Raw genomic sequence first — 19,039 nt, 5'->3', positions numbered from 1 at the left:
GGCCTCAGTGAGAGCCGCATTTCAAGACTGTCCTTTAGGTATTATCATCATTGCTTTGAGTATGGAGGTTCAGTTCCCATAGTCATCTGCCACCTCTTGACTTTGACAGTGGGTGTTCTGTGGTCCTGCTAAGGGGAGAACGGCATGGTGCTGGCTGGGAGAAGGGATGTAGCTTCCCTTGCTGCACACATCCAGGCAGTATGAGCTGGACAGATAACCTCATTCCATATTTGGAAAGAGGGGCAGGGAGAGAGTTACAGGAAATGCAGAGCAACTTTTCTATCGCTTTGCAATGCGTTCGTTGGCCCCGTCCATCAGTAGTTGTAAGGCCCAGAAGTTACTCATCCATTAGGCATTGCTGTGCTACCCCAGGAGTGCTACATCACTGTGCACGTCTCCTGCAAGTCTTGGGAAGAAATACGATGGGATTGTTTGTGCTGGATTCAGTTTGCAGGCCACCAGTTCGACAAGGCTGGTTTATATTCTGTTGTGAACTCCCTGGGGCAGGAAATGTTTCAAAGGGTTTTGTTTACACAATGAGGTTTCTTCTTTGTGGTTTTAAGGAAACATGCACAGTGCTCAAACACTGAATAGCAGGATTGCGATTAGGAGACAAATTAAAGCATGAGTGACAAAAGGGATTTAGCCACGTCCAAAAATCAGGTGAGGATGGAGCAAGAGAGTGTTAAGCACAGGAGCACTTTTGTTTCAGCCCCTGCAAGAATCTCAGTTCTCTCTTTGGAGTCCTGTTTAAGTAGAGATACCATAAAATACAGCACTCTGAGGGTCACAACTACCAAATTTCTTTTTTCTCTTGTGCTTGGCTGAAGGAAACATCACATGTTCTTGTGTTTAAGTGAATATTGGTTTGAGACTTGAGTAGCAGGAATGACTAAGAACTAAGAATTAATTGCTTGATTCATTATCTGATCATTTTTTGCAAGTATTAGAAAAGGTGTTATTACATATTACTTCTGAAAGATCATTATTTTAATTATACTTTGATGAGAACAGGTTATTTAGTGTGGTCCAGTAGTAACATGTTAAAGTAAACAGCAGAAGCCCATGAAGCGGTTCCCCAAAATGACATCTATTAGGTTGTAAAATAGCCTTCCACAGAAGCAGTTGCAGCCCTGTCACTTAGCTGTCAGGTTACTGAGACCAAGAGGCTGTAAAACCTCCTTCACTCCAACTGCCATTTGGACTGGAGTGAAACTTTATGAACATTGGTTTGAAGATTCCCAGCGACTCATAAGTATCCCGCAACCCCTGCAAAATTGTCAAAGAATTGGATTTATTTGTGTTCTGAATGCTTAGATTTAACATCTAGCTATTGGCTATTGCTAGATCTTCTACTCTTAAGGCTGAAGAAACCTTGTTAGCTAATTTTTATTGTTGCTTTAAATACTTATAGTCTGTGATTAAGAAACCTCTCAGCCTTTTCTTTGTAAAATTAAAGAGGTAAATCTTCTCATGTCTTTCTCCAGAATTAAGTTTCCTGATTCTTCATTCATTCTTGTGGCTTTTCCCTGAATTCTTTCCCATTTCTCAGAATCTGCTGCCTCTGAAATAGGCTCTGAATACCAGCACTGAAGATCTCCACTGTTTAATCTTACGCTCAGGACTTTCCATATGTCTGTACTGAAATTCATACTATTGGTTTATGTGTGATTTACTGAATTGACCTCTAGATTGTTTTGCTTTATCGTCCTCTTTATTCCATACCACTTCTCCAAATTTCTCAAACTTACTAAGTAATAATTGAACTTTTTCTTCTGTGTCAGCAATAAAAATATTAAACAGCAACTGCTAAGCCAGGATCTATATGGGATCAGAAGTTTACTTGCCGAGCAAACATTTGCCATTTACCATTTCATTTGGAAAGCTATCAGTTAGCTGGCCTCCAATTGATCTATACTGTACTATGTTGATTTTAAACCAGTCAAGTTTATTACTCAATAATTCAAGTCTGGAACTTTTCAGAAGTCCATTACATCAACCCTATTAGTTTTATCAACCTCATTTGTAGGCCTATCAAAATGTGAGACTGGATTAATTTCACAAGATTCCTTTCCCATTACACATTGTTGATGGACATTAATTATTTACTTGTTGTGTCCCATCACAGCTGTGTTTTTGCCTGGGACTGATGTGCAGCAGACAAGCCTATGCTGATAGGCCTATTTACACCTTTTAAATTTATGTGGTGTATGGAGAGCACCAATTTTTTAATCACCTTCTAAACTAAACTCTTCCAGAATTTATAGCAAAGCATTGTGTTGCAGTGAGGTGTGGGCATACACAGGAGCAGCTACTTGATTTCACTAAGGACTTTTAATTTTTAATACTATTCTAAATGTGTCTTTATGTTTTTATTATGTTATCGTACTCCTTTCTGAGTAGCAATTTGCATATAGAATCTCTTGGGTATGTGCTTCTTCAGAAAACAGACAGGAGGAATCACAGAATCATAGAATAGTTAGGGTTGGAAAGGACCTTAAAATCACCAAGTTCCAACCCCCCTGCCATGGGCAGGGACACCTCACACTAAACCATGTTACCCAAGGCTCTGTCCCTCCTGGCCTTGAACACTGCCAGGGATGGAGCATTCACAACCTCCCTGGACAGCCCATTCCAGTGCCTCACCACCCTAACAGGAAGATCACAGCTTCCCTGGGCAACCCATTCCAGTGCCTCACCACCCTTACAGTAAAGAACTTCTTCCTTATATCTAACCTGAAGTCCCCCTGTTTAAGTTTTAACCCGTTACCCCTTGTCCTATCACTACAGTCCCTAATGAAGAGTCCCTCCCCAGCATCCCTATAGGCCCCCTTCAGATACTGGAAGGCTGCTATGAGGTCTCCACGCAGCCTTCTCTTCTCCAGGCTGAACAGCCCCAACTTTCTCAGCCTATCTTTGGGAAGATCACCTGACCTGGCCTGAACTGAACTATTTTATTTTCTGTTCTATTCCTGCACCTGTCAGATGAGCATTTGAACATCTTCCAGTAGTACATTAAGCAAAATTATTATGCATCTTTCAGCTATTGTTTTCACAACGTCCCCTCTGGGGAGGAGTGTTGAAACGGAGTGAATTATTTTGATAAAATTTTAAGGCAGTTTGATTTTTATGAAATGTGTATCCTCTTACATATTTTAGAATCATAGGATCATTTAGGTTGGGAAAGACCTTTAAGATCATCAAGTTCAGCCATTAACCCAGCACTGTCAAGCCCACCACTAAATCATGTGCCACATCCACTTGTCTTTCAAATGCTTCCAGGGGTGATGACTCTACCACTTCCCTGGCAACCTATTCAGAGCTTGACAACGCTTTCAGTGAAGAGTACACCTCTCCAAGCCATGACAGCTTTTTCCAGGAGAATCCTGTGGTAAATGGTGTCAAAAGTTTTACTAAGTAGGTAGACAACACCCACAGTCTTTCCGTCAGCCACTAAGTGGGTCCCCTTATCATAGAAGGAGATCAGGTTAGTCAAACAGAACCTGCCTTTCATAAACCCATGCATGGGTCAGATCACTTGGTTGGCCTGTATGATGGCACCCAATATGATCTGCTCCATAACCTCCCCTGGGACTGAGGTCAGGCTGGCAGGCCTGCAGTTCCCTGAATCCTCCTTCTGGCCCTTTTTGCAGATGGGCATCCCATTTCCTAACCTCCAGTCAGCTGGGACCTCCCTGGTTAGCCAGGACTGCTGATAAATGATGGGAAGTGGCTCCGTGAGCAGTTCCACTAGCTCCCTCAGCACCCTTGGTGGGATCCCATCTGGTCCCATAGCCCTGCGTGTGTCTAAGTGGTGTAGCAGGTTGCTGGCAATTTTTCTTTGGATTATGGGGCTTTCATTCTGCTTTCCATCCTGTCCTCTAGCTCAGGGGGCTGGGTACCCTGAGAACAACTGGTCTTATTATTAAAGGCTGAGGCAAAGAAGGCAGTAAGTACCTCAGCCTTTTTCCTCATCCTTTGTCACTATATTTCTCCCCACATTCAGTAAAGGATGGAGATTCTCCTTAGCCCTTATTTTGTTGTGCATGTATTTATAGAAACATTGTCTATTGTCCTTTATGACAGTAGCCACACTTCTATTTCACATAGATGCTAAAGAATTGCACCATGTACTTTAAGTGAAAGGGGATGAGAATTGAAACAGTCTGAACTTCCTAAAGGAATTTGTTCTATTTTGATGAGACCTTTTTTTTCCTTACCATTGTCTTCTGGACATTTAGTATGACTTGGAGATGTCCTGGTTCCAGACAACAAAGATGAGCATCGGGGCACAGAAATGATTTCAGAGTTCTTCAGGAAGCTGGACTAGACAGTGGAGAAGAAATCTGACAGGCAGTGATGTTCTCAGCTGGCAGAGTTTCTTGTATCACCTTCCTAAGGGTAAAAATGCAACTCTAAGATACTGAATAGAATTAACCCTTAATAAGACATGACAAGAAGCATCTTACTAAAACCCTTAAGAGCAGTAGTTTCCTGTTTGTGAAGCCCTTTTTGGTGCCACGGTACAGTTTTCCTGTGCACTTCCAGGACAGTGAGCTTTTCCAGTTCTGGGCTTGGGATGCAGCCCATTTTGGGAATCCCTGCTCCTGCCCTGTGGGCTCCTGACAGAGCAAATGCCCTCCTTGCTGAGCCACTTGAATCACAAAGTCTGAGGACTCTCATTTCTTTCTCCTCTGTAATCTCTGTTAGAAATGAGAAAGCACCAGCAGTGCTATGCAAGTGGGGTGAAGGCTTTCATTACTTCTCAGGATGCTACATTTCATGTTTTCTTCTCTAGCACATGGGACATGCTCACAGATGAGTAGTGCTGAGTGGACTTGGTTTTGGGAACATATCTTTGGCCTCAAGAACATGGAGGTTTCCACAGATCTCTCAGTGATCTGTATGCCTTAATTTAAATAACTGTTCATTGAAAATTCGTGTCACTTTTACCAACTTAGTGCAGCAAAGATGATGTCAGTGGTGCAAACTGACTGCAAAGCCATCCTGCTATTCGTAAACAGTGTCTTCAACCACACTGGTGTTCTACTGTGTTTTAAAAATTGCCTGCATTTGGCTGTGCTGTGGAAAAATAATGCCTACTGGAGTGTTTCTGCCTCTGATCATCTTCTCATTGTGACCTGACATGAACTCTTTTATGTAATGCTTCCTAGCAGCAGTGCTGCTGCTGGAGGCATGGCTGTTCCTGTGAGCAGCCTTCACCTCCAATTTTAAAGTTCTTTCTAGCTGTTCAATTCAATGAATGCCATGGCAAGAGGGAGGGGGTTTCTTCACAACCATCATAACACTGGAACTGGAAGCCAGCAGTGCTTTATCCACACCTGCCGTGCCACGTGAGCTTTCTGAGAAGGGCTGTGTTTGTTCTTTTGTCTTGTAGTGTGTTGCCAAAGACTTCTCCTTTTCTTGTGTTACAATCCCTCCTGTAGGTAAGGAATACCGGTTGAGTGTTGCAGTGAGGTGACTCCTGGCTGCTATGTGTAATTGTGCCAAATTCAGGCCACCCATATGGTTTGCAAAGATTTTGCTGTCTTAGCTCAGGGGTGGATTTTCAAACAGCCGACTTCGCAGAAACATTGCTATGGCCGAGGCTCTGCAGCTGACACTTCATGGGTTTGGTATCAGCAGCTTTTAAGCATTCAGACCCGATGTAACATAATAAACAATAATCTTTAGTTTCAGGCCAGGAATTTTCTTAATCTTCTATAATATTTGTGGAAGTCATGAATTCTTTACTGTAGCAGAAATCTAATGTATGCAAGGATAGGCACTTCCAGATGTCCTTCCAGGCCTGAATCCAGAGATAGAAATCTATACCATACTTCATTCAAGAGCAAAGGAAAGAGGTCCTGAATACCATTTTATTTCTTTGAGCTGCCTCCATATTTCAAGAGCTTTTTAACATGAAGGTGTAATTTAAGGTTATTCCTATGCTGATTGCAAGCACTCAATTCTTTGCATTTTAAGAATTAAGTGCTCTTGCAGTGGAATTGGTGTGTCTCAGCTGAAGACTATCTTTAGATAGTCTGCTAGTGATCAGTTATCTATAGCCAGACATCTGGCAAGAATCATATGGCAAGAATCAAATCTGTAGGTCTTACATATACCCCTGAGATGAGTTAGACTGCTCCAGTGGGGTGTATTCCCTGGCACAATAATTTTGACTCATTTCCATGCCACAGATTCATGTATTCATTCACAGTAGGCCTCATATTGCAACACTGGACAGCAAGTATTCTGCTTTCTTATTCTCAGATGCTAGAGCTCATTTATAGAATCACAGAATAGTTAGGGTTGGAAAGGACCTTAAGATCATCTAGTTCCAGCCCCCCTGCCATGGGCAGGGACACCTCACATTTATAGGGCTTTCTTTCTTTTTCATTCCCCCACCCTTGTTTTTTCTTGCCTTTTGTTCTTAGTATTCCCTCTTCTCCACTCTTTCAGTTTCTATATGGGCAAAATAATACTCACATCTTAGAATTTATGTTAACGTGTACTTGTCCCCTGTTCTTGCTCATGATGGCTTAGAAAGCCTGGAGGAAAAATTCTGTAATTTAATGTCCATTTGTGTGTGTTTTCAGTGCTTCCCTTTAAACATAGCTAAATACAGAAACCTTGGGAAGAACAGAAATAAGAGAAATGCTGAACCCAATATTCCACTGAGTACAAAGCTGTCAGTACAGGCATAAATTGTCCTTATTTTCTACAGGAATATCTCATCACTTCAAAGACTGTCCCTTTGACTGCCCAACTGATCTATTTCCCTCTTAGCTGATGCAATCTAGAATTAGAAATGTTTGAGTAGATGGTGCCAGAGACACCTCAGCTACAGTCCCAGCAAGGGAAGCTCTGAGGACTATAGTGAAACTCACCTATAATCCCCAATTTGTATCACTGGAGAATACTGTACCATATGGAAATGTTTGGTCTGGCTCCACATGGAGTAAGACAATACCCATAGTACATCCAAGCTAATGTGCTCTGCTGCAATGTCCCTTGCATAGCTTCACTGCATCCGGATCATGCTGATGCATTTACCTACCTAGCATGAGGTAGCATTGCCAGCTTGGTAGATCTCTGTGTTCTGGCAAATCTGATTAAAGCGTACATGGGAAACATCTAAGTTTGTATTTCAGTTGAAAGCACCCTCAAAGGCATCCAATGCACTTCTGTCCTTTCTCTCCTAGGTGTCTGGTATGCCTCTGGCTTTCATTGCTTAAGGCAAATTTTTGCCTTATTGGCAAACTGCCTTATTTTAATAACATTCCATTTTGAATTTGTAGCGCATAAGCATGAATTTGGCTTGCTTCAGGTGACCAAGGTGTATTCCGCAGCATAAAAAACACTACTAGAAGGCAGAAAATGGAACTGATTTGTCATTAATAGTATCTCAAATGCATTTATCTACTTCTGAAGTGCTCTGAGAAATGCTTTTCTTGAAAACCACAAACTGTGATACTTGTAGATCGATAGATGGGTGGTTTTGCTGAATACAGAAACCAAGAACTCTGTATATGGACTAATTGGAGGTGTAGAGACCTTGCTGACACCTCTGTGACACAGGATCACTCAGCCAGGATAATGTTGTACTCAGTCTCAAAGCAGAATCTGACAAACCTTGGAAGGTCAAAAATATCAGTGTTCTGCCTGGATTCTTCATTTCTGCCACTGGAACCCACTTCCTCCAAAAGAAGTTGAAAGAAGAAAGGTACTTTTAAGTTCCTCTTTGTAAATTAAATCATAATTGATGGAAAAATAAAGCAACTGATGTAATGTAAAACTCTTGGAGTAGTAACTGGAGAAGGTGCTACAGAGGCTTCCCAGCAGTTATACACTGAGAAACATTCTTAATCTCCAAGATAATGTAGAAAAGGAATGACATTTATTATCTACAAGTCCTTGCAAGCTGAGGATGCAGTTTATAAAACTGCATTTGGCTCCCCCTCCTTTTTCTCCTTTATTGTAATCCTTCACCATGGATCATTTTACGTCCAAACTCACCTTCATCTGTTATCATACTTCACTGATTTATTGACATCACAAACTTCTGATTAATAAGGCTAGAAAACATCCATCAGAAGAACTGAGAATGTGTGATCATTTGCTCTCAGGCTCTCATTAGCTGTAGCTGTCCTTCTGGGAGCTTTATCTTTGTCTTTCTACTTCCAAACTAAATCTTATGATGTTTAAAAATAATTTCCTACAATTAAGCTTTTGTTTCTCTGGGGTTTTAAAAGTTTGGTCAAGATGGAGTATGATCACTATATGGTTAACCCAAGTAAGTAGAAAACAACCCAAAGTGTCCATGTAGACTCCTAATGAATGAACAAGTCAGAATAATAGTTGGCCTGATTCAGCTTCCTTCATTCAAGATGGACAATACAAAGCTCTACAGATAATCCTATGGTCATATAAAATATTTTTGGGATAAGTAGGAATTACACTCATGATGTATTTTCTAAAATAATTTCCTTCTTTTTTTTTTTTTTTGTTCACATTGCTTTGATTTTAAGTTACATGAGTTTTGGTGAAATACACTTCTGGTATTTTCAGATTGCTACACCAAGTAAAGTGAGAAAGGTTTTGTTTTAGAGTTTCCATAGCAAGTTCTCCTTTTAATTAGACACTCCTAGGTTAAAAATACCTTTCAAAAGTGACTTCCCATGTCTTTTCTGCATTAGTGACAGATTAGAGAAGAAAATGTGGAGTATGCCTGAAAGTGATAAGTTGAGGTTAGAGGTCTAGCCAAAGTCAAGTGTTAGGGAGTTTCAGCTGTAGAAAGCTGATGCTTTGAATTATAATCAAGTGATTAATGTTTCTAACATAAGTGGGTTTGAGAGTTACAAGGACTTGCAGCAACAGCTTGGATAAGTATGGTGAAACCTGCTTTTAGAGGTATTTTATTTATAGCACATTCATTAGGTTGGACAGAATGGACAACATGTGCTTATGTGGTTAATGATAAATCCATCTGAGAACTAAACTAGTCTGCTGAGTTATGAGAAAGCCATTTGTAGGTCAGTTGGAGAGGGATGGACCTGAGAGAAACAATTCTTATTTGTATGGGGGGAGCAGGGAGAGGGGAGAAGCTGGAACCAGGTTTTTTCCTGCTGTAAAATATGTAGGATGGAAATGTTACAGATCTTCATTCATTTTTAAAGGTCATTTGTCTGTGAAGTCTGTGTTGCTGGCTTCATAAATACCAAAAATAATATGGGAAGGAGCAGGCATGCCTGGAAAGGTCTAGGAATATTTTTTGTAAAATAGCAAGTAATCAAATGTTAATGTATGAAAACTGCAGTGATCTCTATGAAACTGCAAAAGTCAGGAAAGGCCTAATCTCTGTGGCATTATAATTTTGCTTGTGGGATTCAGGCATTCTAGTATGAAATAAAAGGTACTGAGCAAAAAATATTGTGTAAGACTGTTCCTTCTGTTTGAATTTAGCAGACTTTAATCCTGCTGCTGTAAGCGGTTCAAGACAGTCTTTCAAATAGAAGTTGTTTCCCCTGAATGATAAACCAAGGTGAAAGTATCGCTAATAAAAACTGTGTTTTGGCAGACAGTTAATGTTGTGCTTTTAGTTATAGATATACCAATAGGATAAAAAAGATTGGTTCCTCTCTTCTAGGCCTATCCAGGGTACTGTGGGTCATTTATCCACAGGTTCCACTGGTTTCCACTGTGGATCACGATGCCATTGGATTTCAAGCTGAGCTCTGGACAGTTCTCATATAGAAAATTTTAAATAAATAAATGAAGAAAGAAAAAGGAAAAAAAGTGTATTCTTTCTCTCTAGAATCAAATTAATCACTCTCTAGATAGGAAAGCTAAACCTTGTAGACTTAAACACCTCATGGGTGAATGGCTATCAGAAAGAGGTTGCTTGTTGCACATCCTCACAAATCAACAGGCAAACCCTGTCCTTTCAAGACACGCCTTTTTCCTGCTGCTACTTCTACTTTTAGGTAAAAATGGAAATGTGATGTTCATTGTCAACCAAGCTAATTGCAAAGTGACTACTCTCAAATGTGTTGACTGTATCTTTTCAGGGTATCACTGCAGGTGCTATTTATGAGTGAGCTTAGTTTATCAGAACAAACTTTCAAAAAAGCTGATTGAATATATTGAGTTAGTATTTTTAGAGAAAGAAAATGGCACCTAGCAAAGAGATATTATATACACAAATGTACGACAAAGCCAAATGAAGGAAGCTATCTCATATTAATTCACATTTAAAACTCATTTATTACTCTCAGGATAATGAACAAATGATGGCTCTTGACACCTTGGAATCTAGAGCGGATGCCCTGCTGAGAAGTTACACTTAAGTGCCACAGAACTTATTGGGCTCCAGCAGTAACTGCATGAAACCTAATGGCCTAATCAGAGTCTACCTCATTCAGAGGATACACACAATTATTTGCTTCTTGCATCAAAAGGCACGATGACACTATTATCATATTTATAGATATTTTATAGATATGAAGTAATCTGTGTTGTCTTATGCCAGGCAAGCACATATCTTGCTTTTGGCCCATGTTAGACACTGAAAAATTAGGTGCAGAGATTGAAAGAATCAGCTAGGCCCCCTCTGTAGTCCCTGGAGCAGGAGGGCAGTTCTGAAGGTTATACATCATTCATCTCACCTGTTTTAAACTATGTTTGGATAAGACAAATTATCTGCCACAAGTGCCAGTCTCTCTTTATTAACCACAGGAAGACAGTACAGCTGTTTAGTTCAGATCTACCTTTGAGATGGCTAAGCTGAATGGAGATACATCTCACCCCATGGATTTAAGGAGCTGTACTTATGCTTTGAACTGTAAGGACAAAACTCTAGCAGTAGATGTGCTCCTTGCCTTGGGCAGTTCACAGATAAAATTCAATGTCTGAAGTGCAAGAAATAAGGGTTAAAGCTGTGTAGAAAAGTCTGAGATTCATAGGGGCAAGCATGAATTTATCCAAGGCTTCAGGATAAAGAAACAGTCTTGCAGAGCTTTTGGGTAACTTGTCATTCTGACACCAGCTATATTTTAGTTAACTGCTTAAGTTAATTAAATAGCACCAGGCCCCTGCCACTGGAAAACTTATATCCGTGGTGTTAAATTTTACCATGCTTGGTGGCATGATCTCTGGCATGGCTCGAACTTTAGCACAGGTCAGAGCTTGTTGCCAACAAGCAGTCTAGATAGAGCTGTCCTCTTTTGGAGGTTAAGGGCATTTAGCCTCCAACATGCATGTGGCTGGACTGTGCCTACTGACAGCAGTGCCAAAGACCAACCCCTCACCCTGTTTAGTTCATTATAAGGTGCACCAACCGTTTCTTAGTCTCTTTGTCTTCTGGTTTTATTATTTTACCTTGTCAGGATCAGAACCATGGGGAAATAGGGTATTGATGGGTTTGATACAGGGCTGTCCTTACTTTGAAATAGTATGGTGCTATCTAATTCCCTTCTGCTGTTCTCTCTAATCTATAAAGAGCTTGTAAATCCGATTTTGGCCTGGATACCCTAATCTGCATCCCGGGCTGCCCCATCCACTGACTTCAATGGACCACACTGGAGTATGTCAGGGTTTGGAGCTGATAATAGTTTTTTGAGCTGGTTGAACAAACAGATCTGCAAGACCTCTTCTTGACAGTACACTAGCTCTGATCTGAAAAGAGACACAGCCTTAGACATCTGTTTTAAGGGCATAACTATTCTGAGCCTACTTGAACTCAGTACAAGGCTCTGTTTATATTTCTTTTATTAATTGAAAATAACCTCTTGTTAAGGGAGTGACAACCCATACCTTAAGATCGTGCTGAAGTCATTCACGAGAGTGAAAAAAAAATACACCAAAAGTTAGACAGGTCAAAGCCCTTGTTTGGATCAAAGCATATGTTGAACGCTGTAGAAATGCCAAATCTTGAAGTGTTTTGTATTTAAGGTTGAAGTTTGGAGTAAAAAGATACTATAACAATAAATCCCTAATTCAGCTTGTTAACACGCTACCACTTCACAAAGGCACAGCAAAGAGAGTGATGCTTCTGATGGAGCAACTGGATACCAGTCTAAGTGTGTTAAAAATTTACAGCACAGCTGAGATCATTACTGTAATACCACATCCACTTCTGATAGGCACATTTGAGAAAGGACTTTAATGCAATGGAAATGGATCTTGAAAGAGTGACAGGCACGATTTGTGGTCTGCAGCTTCTCAGTGTGGATTAAGGGTTGAGGATTAAGATGGCCAGGGTTGAGGGTCGTGTGGCCAGACAAATGCAAATTAAAAAGGCAGCCTTTCTTCTTGACAGGGTGATAGCCACTGAAATAAGTTATATGGGGTAGACTGTCCTTCACTGAAAGCCTGATTCAGGGTGAGATGTCTCCTTGAAAGATGCGCCATAATTCGTAGTGGTTCTGGTGTTGGTTTGGGACACCACTCTGTGGCTTCAGCTATGCAGGCTATCAGACCAGGTTATTGAAATGATCAAACAAGTGAACTCACCTGGCCTTAAGATGCCCCTATTAAATAGTAATATTTTAAAAGTCTTAATAATAAAGTCTTTAATAATAATATTACATTCCTATTAAACTGACTGGGGAATGGAAAGGTCTCAGTGAGAGCATCTTTAGCCTGTGAAAGCTCAATTTTAAGAAGAAATATCTCCCACCACTTTCACATTTGTGGCCAGAATGACTATATTTATATTTTCTTCCCAGGAAAGAGCTGGATCTGAGCTTAGAGCTGGGTTCCAACACTCCCTAGAGCTTACTCTATCTGGTAGGACATCTTTGAGTAGGATGAGGGGTGTTTCGCTTACTTCCAAATTAAGTTTCCGTTTGACCTGCTCCTCAGTCTATAATGACCTGTTGTGCAGACATTTTATCCAACTAGATGATCTTCAAGGTCTCTTCCAATGCAGACTGTTCTATGATTCTATGAAAATTGCCTTGCTGGAGGAGATCCAACCAGCTTTGTTCAATTAAGGCAGTATCTTGCCTTTGTCGAGGCAAAGGCTTGACCACACACCCAATGGCATTTTCTGCTTCTATGGGTCATACTATCATCATGCCTCGCTGGTGCTTGGGTGCTGCTTGCCTTCTCCCTGAGGCGTGTGGAGCCCTGTGCTTCTCACCAGGCTGGGCAAAGGACCCCAGCAGCACTGGCCCATCTCCTTGCCGGCCCCACACACCAGAAGCTGTGCTCAGCGCTGCTTTCCAGAGCGACTGCTGCAACCCCAGGCAGAGTTAGTTAGGGTTTAAAGGGACGTTGCTTCCTCCCTGCTGCCCTCAGGCACAAGCTGGAGCGTTCAAGGAGTTTAGAAAAGCCAGAAAGCTGCTGAAAACAACATTTTACTCTCAGCGTCTAACATCATCACACCACTCCTGCTCAAATAAATAAACTCTGACGGGAATCCCCCCTCTCCCCTCCCTTCATTCCTTGCTTTAATAAAACTTGTCACAGAGCTCTTTTTTTTTCTTTTTTTTTTTTTTCTTTCCAGTCAGCAGATTTTTAGGCTGGTTAATGACGGGGAAAAATTTCTCTTCTCCCCCCCCAATTGCCTCCCCTTTCTTTCATGTCGGGGGCCAAGTTTGGATTGGAGCCTGGTGAAGTTTCTGTGTCATTTCCTGTTGCTGCCCTCCTCGACACTCGCTCCCGCGCTCTGCTCCGCTCTCCTCTCCGCCTGCAGACGCACAGGGCGTCCGCCCTCCCGGCTGGCGGCTTTTGGGGAGGATGTGAGGGCAGGGGCATACCTCACGCTCTCGCCTGTCACACCGCATTCCTACTCTTGCGCTCCCCACGGGCTCAGCTCCCAGCCTGCTGCTGACAACGCCGGAGAAACCGAATGGTGAAACAACTTTCTTCTCTCCAAGCAGCTTGGCTGTATTTCCCAGGCTGCTGTGAACCCACAGTGGTGAGAGCGAAAATGCCCTTCTCTCTTGCAGACTTTGCCACCGATGGCCGTGGTCCCGTCCACGCAGGTGGTGGGGAGCGATGCGGCTGCGGGGTGCTGGTACTGTGGGTTTGGGTGGTGGATGGTTGAGGGGCTGCGGTGCGGTCCAGCGGTGTGAAGGGACCGTGGCTGGGCAGTGCCGGTTGTGCTGGAGCCCGCTGTGGGTCTCACGCCGTAGGAGAGGTCAGCATCAGCGAGGGCTGGCACAGATGCTGCGTTGCAGACGCTGTTGGCTTGTTGTGACTGATGGTAAAAAAGAGCTGTTTAAGGGAGGGGGAAACCTCTGTACAGAAGCCAGGAAGGCAGTGAACAGAGGTAAGAGAAAGAGCAAGGGGGGTGCTCAGCATTTTCACTTACGTGTTTGTCTTTCACCTTCAGTCTAGTGTTTACAGGTTTCTCCTAGGACTTGCTTGCAGTGGCTTTAAAGGGTTTGTGTGTGTGTAAGGTTCTGGCGATTGCTTTTCTGACCAGAAAGGACTGATACTTGTGAGAAACTGTATTATACTTGCTTGGAGGAGCGGGCATAAGTCAGCTGGCATCTGTGATGCCTTTCTTTCCTGTGCCATTTCCTTATTTGCGCGCTAAACACATATATTTATTTATTTGGTAGGAAAATGACACAAATGCTTGTGCTTTAAAGTGGAGTGACTGTGACTTCATGTACTATTTCTGTCATTCCTGACTCGTTCAGTCTTGACTGTTTCTTGGACAAACAAGGCGTAACAAACTGACGGATAAATCCTGAAGCATGTGCTGGAGCCGGTTCCCGGAGGTTTCAGAGTTAAAAGGCTTTCTTGAACTCACTGTCACACAGCAGTAAATTTCAGCGTGTCAGTAAGTGAGGGAAAAAAAGCGCTTGGAGAGCATTATACACCATCAGATGGAGTCAGCGCTGCACAACCCTTGGGTCTTCACAGGCAGGATTAGTTCCCAACACCTCCAGCTACGCAGCAGCATTTAGAAAGGTCAATTATATGTAGAGCGTTTAACAGCTAATTATAAGGGGGCAGGGGAAAAGCCTTGGAGTTGTCCCTGGGAAAAATGACCCTAAGGCTTTGTGTACAGTGTATTTACTTCCAAGTCGTTGTTTGATTCATGTTGCTCCATCAACTCCCCTTACTTTTATGTTAGTTTTGCAGTACAGTCCCATCTGCCCCCCTCCCCAGTGGGAATGCAGTGGAAAAAGGTGCAAGATGGGGAATGCAGAAAGGGGGCTTTGGGCACACCCTGAGCACAGCAAACCTTTGCCCTGGCTTCCAGCCAAGTCACATCACCTCCCATGGCTGGGGAAAGTTCAGGCTCCCTGTCCAGCCTTGGCATCCCTTGTCTTGCTGCTATGAGCACTGGGGGACCCAGGAGACCTTGCTGACAGCTTTGCCTGGAGTCATTTTCTAGGTAAAAGCTCAAGGTTTGTTTCACAGTTCCTATTTGAAAGCCACATTTTTTTAAAAACCAAGTTGAATAGGAAATACTTCTTCTGGGTTTTCCCATCTCGCAGACTCTGAGTACTGTGCCACTCCTTACTGATTTATTAGGAAGTTTTCTTCACCTTCAGCATTTCCCACAGCTGGCTTGAACCTGTACAAGTGAGCTGCTCTTGATGGTATGTGCTATACTGGTGATACACATGGGCTGGTCTGAGACAACTTCTGTGTGTTGGTGAGAGTTAGGATGGGCCAGGGCACTCTAGAAAGGCAGTTTGGATGCAGCCACCTTGTTTCAGAGTGTAAGAGTGTTTAATAATACGTAGGCGTCAGGCCGTGCCAGTTGGCTTCAGGGCTGAAGAATGGGCTCTGGCATGGTTTAGTTTACTAGCAGAGACAGAGCCAAGAGCTAATGAGCTCATGTAACAGAAGGAGGAGAGAAGCTGTAGCAGGAGTCCCTCCCAGCACCTCTAAGGAGCTGAAGAAACAGTATTTACCTGGAACTGTGCTCTGTATTTCTTGATATGAAAGGAAATGAAGTGTCAGACTGACCGTTTTGTAGGGGTCCAACAGGCAACTCAGCTCTAAGGTGAATTGAGTCATTGCCCATTCAAGGTGATGGGCTGGGCTAACTGTGCTTCACTTGCCTCTTTTGGGTGCTTGAATGGTGCACAGGACCTGACCTCCTTTAGAAACCCATCCATACATATATGTATTCAGAGATGAGTCTTTTTCTAAATTATCCTAAAACTCTACCTATAGGTGCTATAGTGGGAGATGAATATAATTTAATCCTTAATTATTTTGGATCTAAATGTGAATCCACTTTATTTTAAGCTGACCTCACTCCATTGATTTCAGTGGAGTTACTCCTGATTTACAGCAGTTGAGGGCAGGTAAGAACCATGTGCTATTTTCTGTGACTTGCAAAGGAGAAAGCAAGACAAGAGAAACCCACTCAAGGTGAGATCATGGTGGGAAATTAAGGGTCCTGAGTACCACCAAGAACTTTCTGGCTTTTTTGGCTTTCTTGCTTGCCCAGAATCTCAGCTTTTTGTTCTGTTAATGGAACCCTGTTCTATGCAAAAGCAAATGCTAGGTCCCTGCTTTTACATAGAACTGCTGTAAAAGCAAAGATTAGGGTCCCTCTTCTGTCTCTCCTTGTGTGAGTGTGTTCTCCACACCACACTTTCAATGTTCATGTGGCCTTGACAGCTGAGTCAGGGGATGGAGATTCCAGTTCAGCTGCTTACCTTGGGAAAGTGCTCTGGAGCCCAACAGACTTTACTGTCTGGAAATATTTCCTGTTGCACAACATAAATTGTCTGTTTCAGTTTAATCCTGTTGTTTTGAATTACCTCACCGAAGTACTACCTTGAGTAAAGCCCTCTCTTTGTGGCCACTTCACTGCAGTGGGGAACCAGTCCTGTGTGAGGCTTAAGGTTGTGAAAACTTTCTGCCAGAAGGTGGAGTGAGCATGTGATTTACCTTCCCCCCTTCTCAGTTTTGCACAGGGGCAGGGCTAACAAGTCTTGCTTTGTAACAGTGGATCTGTGCTACTTCTAGTCCCTGAGCCAGACCCTTTGCTGCTCCACAAGCCCATGATGGCCACTGGGATCTCTAGGAGAGATCTCTCATCACTGGTGTCTTGCCATGGCTCTGGTGGTCCTTTTCTCTGAGCTGCTTTTCCCTGTGTCAGTGCTTGAGCTTGGTGTGATGCTCCCTGTCCTGCCTGAGGTTGCTCCAAGGATGCTCTGCTGCTCCCTAGGATCATGCTGCCTGAGATCTGCAACAGTTTCTGATGGGGCTCACCCAGGGAATAGCAGCAGTGTTTTGGGGTAGCCTTGACCTGCTAATTCTGAGGGTGCTTTCTGGCTGTGTCCTAGCTGTCCCCAGGCTGAATCAGACACACTGTGTTCATCTGCTTTGCTCTTGTGTAGCTCCAGCTCCAGTTCTTGTGGTATTTCAGTGCTGATGCACAAATGAAGGTAACATTTACATGCTCTAGTGAGTCTTCAGCTCCCCTGCACGTATCTCTTGTTTTCCTCCTAATGCAGTGCCACTACCTGAGGACAGTCCTCGTCTCCTTGCTGTCGGGAGCTGTTGATCTCTGCTCTGTTTATGGAACACTGCCATAGCAATGAGAATATGTAGAGATGGTCAGGATCAACCAGATGACATTCTCACTGCTGAACAAACATAGCCAAAAAGGTGCATGTCCCCTTTCCTCTCTAAATCTATCCTGTTTGCTTTGACTATTTTAAAAGCATATTTGGTGCTGGAGACTGAAGCTTGCTATCAATTTGAGCCTTGCCACCGTGTGACTCACAGCTGTTTAAAAGAGATTAATGCAGAGGCTGGAAGGACAGTTCTTCTTGTTCTGTCCACTGGCTTGGGGCTGCCTGATGTGTTGTTACTTGTGGCAGTCACTCGCTTTCCAGCAAATCGGTTAATGGCACAGAACAGCTGAAAGCCAGAGGCTTTTCCTCCTTTCTCCTGACTTCTTCTGGAGTTGAACTGGTGAGAAGGAGGGGAGAGGCCTCTGCATCCCATGAGGAATTCCCTCAGTCATCCTCTCCCTCCCTGGAAGTGTTATTTTTGGTTAATTCATGCAAGTCTGGGCCTCCTTGGTCTATCCTGTGGGAGGAAGCTCAAGACTGGAATTTTGTAATAAAAGCCAGATTTTTCTCTGGAGGCAGAGTGGAGGAGGCCACTCCTGTTGCTTCTCCAGTTCTTGTTAGTTCTTAATCAGCCTAATCTGTTAAGTGTGAAAGGTTTTCTTTCCCTGCTGAGAATAAGCTTGCTTCTGAGGAAGGTCAGCATTGGACTGATCACCCTGAGATACCCGATTTCCACAGAGCCACTGGTGGGAATCCCACCTTAAGCTGCTTGGATGTCATCTTCATGATGCAAGTTCCCAGCACTTTGCTGGGGATGAGTGTTTCTGAATGCACCTCAGACCATGTGTGCTGTTGCAGAACCACAGCGTTGCTAAAACCAAGGATTTTCCCTCCAGTGTCGTTTGCCAGAGTAAGTTTGCTCTTACTGTGAGGAGCACAGAGAGTCACCTTCCACACCAGCAACAGCTAGTTTTCACTGAAGCAGACACGTCTTTGTACCTGCAGTTTAGTGTGTTCTCAGAGGCTTTCTGTGGTTATGAAAAAAATAAAGATCTGGCCCTCTGATATCATCTGTGACCACGATATTTCAGTGTTCTCCTCCTCCACTGACCATTGACAATGGAAAAACCATCACTACCTGCTGTATCGTTTTAGACTGCCTTTGAAGGGGGGGGTGTGTGTGTGTCTCTATAGGGGCCGGTGCAGTGGGAAGCTGAGCACATCTGAAGTTGCCGTAATTTAAATATGCAGGTGCTACCTTTACTTAGATACATACAGAAAGCTTGCTAATTAAATCTGAATGTGCTTCTTGGTCACCAGTCAGTGTACTAAGGATAGAGGTAACAACACCTGAAGTTGATATTTCATCCTCACTGGTACCTGACAACACTACCTGTAGGACACTTCAGAGTTTCCCAGCTGGGCTTAATTTCACTAGTTTAATAATATCTTGATAACTAACTTAGTACCTCTTGTGCTGCTTTGAATTTACTGGTCACTGTGATTCCCCTCTGACAGAGCTTAAATTATGC

At 43.0% G+C, this 19,039-nt stretch overlaps 1 protein-coding gene across 8 annotated transcripts in view; it reads left to right on the top strand.

Annotated features, from left to right (window-relative positions):
- EVA1A (eva-1 homolog A, regulator of programmed cell death) overlaps nucleotides 1-19,039 on the top strand; it is a 202,963-nt gene that overhangs the window by 125,475 nt on the left and 58,449 nt on the right. For 2 of the 8 annotated variants that reach the window (XM_057427661.1, XM_057427663.1), the window contains exon 1: nucleotides 13,653-13,858. The exons of 3 other annotated variants lie outside the window; for them this stretch is intronic. The gene's annotated coding sequence lies outside the window, so the exon portion shown is untranslated. Of the gene's footprint in view, nucleotides 1-13,651; nucleotides 13,925-19,039 lie in introns of those variants that run through there. 3 more of the 8 variants (XM_057427664.1, XM_057427662.1, XM_057427665.1) reach the window with 3 other exon arrangements.

The sequence above is a fragment of the Pezoporus wallicus genome, unplaced genomic scaffold (genome assembly GCF_028554395.1).
Source record: "Pezoporus wallicus isolate ANWC-B61680 ecotype Strahan unplaced genomic scaffold, APGP_CSIRO_Pwel_v1 contig_6464, whole genome shotgun sequence".
NCBI lineage: Eukaryota > Metazoa > Chordata > Aves > Psittaciformes > Psittacidae > Pezoporus > Pezoporus wallicus.
Note: the sequence above shows the minus strand (reverse complement) of the source record. Positions and strands in the feature narration are given on the sequence as shown.